Raw genomic sequence first — 6900 nt, forward strand, 5'->3', positions numbered from 1 at the left:
TGGATCACTTATGAAAAAATTATTTTTATACCGAAAGTAATATTTTTTTACTGTAAATGATGCCATCCTGGTGAAATGAATGAGCAGGGTCAGGTGCTCCACCGGATCTGCTATCAGGATAACGAAGAAAACCGAGCAAGAACTATATTTGTGATGAAGATATATCTCTGCAATATGGCTTCCGCTGTAACATGCAAATATGAAAAGAACTCGTGAATGGGCGCCGGAGGGGTGTCCGGCGTGGCCACTCCGATGCTTAAGTCAGTAGGTGAAGATAATAACCAGTGTAGCTTAGATAAAAGTAAAGGACACTGGTGTAAATATGTGCATTAACATGTATTGGTGAATGAATCATTCTCCAGTACTAGAGAAGAAGAGGAAGCCTCAATCCCTCAAATGAATTACATACATGCTATTTATAGGAGAAAATGTAGTAGGTACCTTGTTTTCAGTGCCTACTTGCTACTTCCTGTCACGCCACCCTACTTTTCCATCAAGTCACATCAATAGGATTCTGTGAGGTACGCTCCTCGAGACAAGATCTTATCTTCTGAACTACTAGAATGCGGCACTGTTATCGAGGTGCCCGGGTAGAATGCCTCCCGGGAGATTTATACAAGAGCCCGGGACTATGACTGCCCGGAGAGTAGAGTATGGGCTTGCACCTCCCCCGCTCCAGAAGAATCCATCTGCAGACTCACTCGGATTTGGGAATCCATTTGATATTCCGAGTCATCCATGACCCGGGCTCTTACGGGGGTATCATCACCCATTCCTTAAATAGTCGGGCTAGAGTCATACTCGATGTCCCGATCAGTCATGCCTGGATTCCCAAAGAGATCATCAATCTTTGTTCTATAAAAGCATCGGGGGCTTCATGTCTCCCAGAAATGGGATGAAATGTCGGAGTCTCATGTCTTATGGACTTGAGATAAGATGCCGGAGCCTCATATCTCCCGGACTTAAGAGAATGTTCCAGGGCCTCATACCTCCCGGACTTTGAATAATGTGCCAGGACCTCCTATCTTCCAGACTTAGGAATGGTCGAGGTGTGGTGCCCGGAGCCAGGTTTGAGAACCCTGGGCCTGTAAGTAACCAAGGTGCGGAGCCTTTGGCCGGGGAGTATGTCCCAGGACTTGGGAGTGGTCGAGGTGCGGAGCCCCGAGCCAGGTTTGAGAACCCTAGGCTTATAAATAACCAAGGTGCGGAGCCTTGGGCCGGGGAGCATGTCCCGGGACTTTGGAATGGTCGAGGTGCGGAGCCCCGAGCCAAGTTTGAGAATCCTAGGCTTATAAATAACCAAGGTGCGGAGCCTTGGGCCGGGGAGCATGTCCTTGGGCCGGGGAGCATGTCCTGAGACTTGGGAGCGGTCGAGGTGCGGAGCCCCGAGCCAGGTTTGAGAACCCTAGGCTTATAAATAACCAAGGTGCGGAGCCTTGGGCTGGGGAGCATGTCCCGGGACTTGGGAGTGGTCGAGGTGCGGAGCCCCGGGCCAGGTTTGAGAACCCTAGGCTTATAAATAACCAAGGTGCGGAGCCTTGGGCCGGGGAGCACGTCCCGGGACTTGGGAGTGGTCGAGGTGCGGAGCCCCGAGCCAGGTTTGAGAACCCTGGGCTTATAAATAACCAAGGTGCGGAGCCTTGGCCGGGGAGCATGTCCCGGGACTTGGGAGTGGTCGAGGTGCGGAGCCTCGAGCCAGGTTTGAGAACCCTGGGCTTATAAATAACCAAGGTGCGGAGCCTTGGGCCGAGGAGCATGTCCCGGGACTTGGGAATGGTCGAGGTGCGGAGCCCCGAGCCAGGTTTGAGAACCCTGGGCTTATAAATAATGTGTCGGGGCCTCGTATCTCCCGGGCTTTGCATAAGATGACGGGGCTTCGTATCTCCCGGACTTGAGATAATGTGTCGGGACCTCATATCTCTCGGACTTTAAAGAATGTGTCGGGGCCTCATAACTCCCGGACTTTCAAGAATGTGTCGGGGCCTCATACCTCCCGGACTTAAGATAATGTGCCGGGGCCTCGTACCTCCCAGGCTTAAGAGATTTTGCTTTACCTGCTGTTTTTAGTTTTATTAAAAATCAAATCACTAACCTGGAAATATTGAATCCGAATTTATTTTCGGTAGAGTGAAACTTCTCTGGTTGAGCTAAATTAGGTGACTAATATAGCTGTATGCTACTGAGTGCATAGCAAATGCTCTTCATGCCAATCAGGGATAGCTGCTGAGCTTTGAGCCCATATGAAATGCACATATAAGATCTGAGTGCCGAGCTGGTCGAACTTGTATGTTTGCCAAGCAGAGTTGGGCTTATTTTTAAATGGAAACCATATCTACGTCTTGAGCTCAATTTCCCACAGACGGCGCCAATGATGCGATCCGGGCGAAATGAGTTAGCAAGGTCGGGTGCTCCACCGGATCTGCTATCAAAATGATGAAGGAAATAAGAGCAATGTAGATATCTGAACCAGAAGCTTTTTTCCCGGGCGGAGATGATTTCCTGCACTCAAGAAGGTAACCACGTGAATGGGCGCCAGAGGGGTGTCCGGCGTGGCCACTCCGATGCTTAAGTCAGTGAATGATTCAAGCCAAGAACCAATGTAACCAAGTGATGGTTGTGATATTGGTGTGAATGAATGAATGTAAATGTAAAGAGAGAACATGGTATTTATAGTAGGAGAAGTAATGATGATCTCGTTCTCCGTGCTACCTACTAATTATAGTAGGACGACTGAGCACACCCTATATTCTGACATGTCAAATCATATACTAGTCACATGCTGCATGTCTGATTCCGTCAACCACTTGGATCGATGTCAGAGATGAGACAGTCGCCCACATCCTCTTCTGCTAGTATACTCGAGTGCGGTGCTCATATCGAGGTGGCCCGGGTAGAAAGTTCCCGGGAGCTTGAACGAGAGCCCGGGCGTCCGGTGGCCCGGTGAGGAGACGTCCCGGGAATTCACCCGCCCGGCTTCTGATGAACCCTTCCTTCCGACTTGTCCTGATTCTGGCCATCCATCCAGTATCCTGGGTCGTCTATGCCCCGAGCACAAGAATCGTCCATGACTCGGGCACAACCCGGGCTATCCCGAGGGTATCATCACTCCCTCCTTAAATAGTCAGGCTAGAGTCATACTCGCTGTCCCGATTAGTCTTGTGTGCCCGATTATGGAAAATATTTAGTTTGTCTGTAAAAGCATCGGGGGCTTCATGTATCTCAGAGATGGGATGAGGTGCCGGGGTCTCGTGTCTCCCGGACTTTATATAAGATGTCATGGCCTCGTGTCTCCCGGACTTTAAAATAGATTGTCGGGGCCTCATATCTCTTGGGCTTAAGAATGGTCGAGGTGCGGAGCCCCAAGACATGTTTGAGAACCCTGGGCTTAATAGATAACCAAGGTGCGGAGCCTTGGGCCGGGGAGCATGTCCCGGGACTTGGGAGTGGTCGAGGTGAGGAGCCCCGAGCCAAGTTTAAGAACCCTGGGCTTAATAGATAACCAGGGTGCGGAGCCCTGACCTTCATAAATGGTCGAGGTACGGAGCCCCGAGCCAGGGTACAGGATCCCTGGACTTAATGGATAACCAGGGTGCGGAGCCCTGGCCTTCATAAATGGTCGAGGTACGGAGCCCCGAGCCAGGGTACGGATCCCTGGACTTAATAGATAACCAGGGTGCGGAGCCTTGGCCTTCATAAATGGTCGAGGTACGGAGCCCCGAGCCAGGGTACGAATCTTTGGACTTAAAAGATGACCGGGGTACGGGTCCCCGGGCCACGGTACAGGTCCCTGGACTTAATAGATAACCAGGGTGCGGAGCCCTGGCCTTCATGAATGGTCGAGGTACGGAGCCTCGAGCCAGGTTTAAGAACCCTGGACTTAATGGATAACCAGGGTGCGGAGCCTTGGCCTTCATAAATGGTCGAGGTAAGGAGCCCCAAGCCAGGGTACAGATCTTTGGACTTAAAAGATGACCGAGGTACGGGTCCCCGGGCCAGGGTACGGGTCCCTGGACTTAATAGATAACCAGGGTGCGGAGCCCTGGCGTTCATGAATGGTCGAGGTACGGAGCCCTAGTGGTTCAGAAGATAAGAACCCTGGACTTAATGGATAACCAGGGTGCGGAGCCTTGGCCTTCATAAATGGTCGAGGTAAGGAGCCCCAAGCCAGGGTACAGATCTTTGGACTTAAAAGATGACCGAGGTACGGGTCCCCGGGCCAGGGTACGGGTCCCTGGACTTAATAGATAACCAGGGTGCGGAGCCCTGGCGTTCATGAATGGTCGAGGTACGGAGCCCTAGTGGTATAAATATCCCGGGAGGCATTCTACCCGGGCATCTCAATAACAGTGCCGCATTCTAGTGGTTCAGAAGATAAGATCTTGTCTCGAGGAGCGTACCTGACAGAATCCTATTGATGTGACTTGATGGAAAAGTAGGGTGGCGTGACAGAAAGTAGCAAGTAGGCACTGAAAACAAGGTACCTACTACCTTTTCTCCTATAAATAGCAGGTATGTAATTCATTTGAGGGACTGGAGCTTCCTCTTCTTCTCTAGTGCTGGAGAATGATTCATTCACCAATACATGTTAATGCACATATTTACACCAGTATCCTTTACTTTTATCTAAGCTACACTGGTTATCATCTTCACCTGCTGACTTAAGCATCGGAGTGGCCACGCCGGACACCCCTCTAGCGCCCATTCACGAGTTCTTTTCTTATTTGCAGGTTACAGCAGAAGCCATATTGCAAAGATATATCTTCATCACAGATATAGTTCTTGCTCGGTTTCCTTCATTATCTTGATAGTAGATCCGGTGGAGTACCCGACCCTGCTCATTCATTTCACCAGGATCGCATCAGTAAATATGATAATTATTGACTCGTTTCACGGATAAATATCTGTGATATTATCTCACAAGAGTCTACTCTATTTGAATAATTGAAAAATTATACACGGTCTTTATACTTGAGAGAGAGAGAATAAGATTAACAATAAAATTTGCTAACATATTGAATCAAAAATCGTAAAGTAAAGAAACAAAGAAAAACAAAATTGGGAAAAAAATTTCTTTAGAGTTTTGGAAGCATCTCATGATAATGGTATAGTTTGGAAACTAAAGCCAAACAAAGTAGTACATATTCTAATATAATCCACGAAAACTCGATTTTTTTTTTCTCCTAATATAATCTTTACTTTGAAATCCATTTCTTCAGATATTTAGTCAACTTGCGAGCAAGTTGTGGCAAGATGAACGGACGTCGGATGATGCCAAATTTGGCTCGAAAATCGTGTGGGATGAAAATGAATGGAGTGTGTCATGGTGGGCGTATGTAAGGAAACCAACAAAAACACACGCAAGGTGTAATAATTGATTACATATGTTGACTCAAAAACAAAATGGTAAAAAACCAATTTATATTTTAATAATAGTAATAATAAAAAATTATAAACATAAGATTTTGTTTTTATATGATATACTTATCGATAAGGTGACATCCACCTATTAGATGTACAATTTTTTATGTTTCATCACATCCCATATATGAGTGTCATATTATCTTTACTTACATAAGTGTGCACGGTACATATGCAATATATTATAATGATATTTGAAAAAATTATGATAGACGTGTCAAGTATTTTTTCACGTAAAATGATATTTGAAAAAATTAAAGTAGATGTGTCAAGTATTTTCAACGCAAATTCTTTTATCCGACGTAGCCGATGATCCGAGCTAATCTCTTGCACACTCAATAAATATGTGAAAATGTGATGAGTTTGAGCTAATCTCCTGCACATACTCGATGTTTATTTCGATTTTTGATGCCATGCATATATATATTCATATCGCATTCCAGAATTTTTTGAGCCTTCATATCCATTTCTTGGACCATAATTTATTGTTTTAGACGTCTTAGATCTAAAAAGGTCGGAAATTTAGGAATCTCAATTGTTTGAATTCGTAAAATTATATTTCGATAAATTTCTTGCATTTAGGTGAAATTTACGCACAACGCTTGCTCGAAATTTGTGCAAGAATTCGTGTGGTGAAGGATTTATGTTGGGGGAATTGATGGAAAATATATATGAATATTATTAGTTCTAAACCGTGTTATAAAACCTCTTAATATCAATGAACTTTTGGTAAAAAACCTTAATCTTAAAGGGCTTTGCATGCATGCATGTATGGAAGTGCGTGTACATATTGTAGCTAAGTATTTGTCGGTTTACCAAAAAATTTAAAATCTTTTGAATCATATAATATCTCAAATGTCGTATTTCGATTGATTTAGTAACTGAAACAATTATTGCAATCTAAGAATCTTATTCCGAATAATTTCACAATTCATAAGAGTGGAACATGCGACCTTGATTTTGTTACCAATGATATGATCAAATGTTTGTATTTTTTACTAAAAAAGTTATAATTTATTGTAATAATATAACTCAAAATTTTGAAATTATATAACAACTTAATACCACGTTTTACAATCAATATATATAAAGTTTTGTTACTCTACATACTCATATATGTTTCATTTGGGTCCAAAAAACAAAAAAGTTGGGTGGTCGAATAATAATTTGCAGCATAGGATTGACAGTGGCTTTGAATGCTCTCCCGAGCCCAAATTTCCAATGTACAAAACGGGTAATTCGATCCTACGTACAAACCCCTCTGTAAGATCAAAGGCTAGGATTGGATGTTTTATATGGGCCCCACATGTAAGATGTGTGGCCAGAAATCGAACCACCCAAGCAAAACAAAGTTGGCGCACATAGATTACGCAATCCAAGTTGTTTCTATTGTTTTTATTAATTTATTTATTTATCACCAAATTCAATTGTTTTCTGTTAAAGAAACAACGTTGTCTTGTCAATTAATTAAAATAAATATGG

At 44.6% G+C, this 6900-nt stretch overlaps 1 long non-coding RNA gene across 1 annotated transcript; it reads left to right on the forward strand.

Moving 5' to 3' along the window:
• Positions 1–1144: 1144 nt before the first annotated feature.
• On the forward strand, positions 1145–3819 carry LOC142518306 (uncharacterized). Its single transcript, XR_012813510.1, has 3 exons — positions 1145–1253; positions 1681–1699; positions 3641–3819. It is a non-coding gene; the product is annotated as an uncharacterized LOC142518306 (long non-coding RNA).
• The last annotated feature ends 3081 nt before the right edge of the window (positions 3820–6900 follow it).

The sequence above is a fragment of the Primulina tabacum genome, chromosome 1, assembly GCF_025594145.1.
Source record: "Primulina tabacum isolate GXHZ01 chromosome 1, ASM2559414v2, whole genome shotgun sequence".
NCBI classification, from domain to species: Eukaryota; Viridiplantae; Streptophyta; class Magnoliopsida; order Lamiales; family Gesneriaceae; genus Primulina; species Primulina tabacum.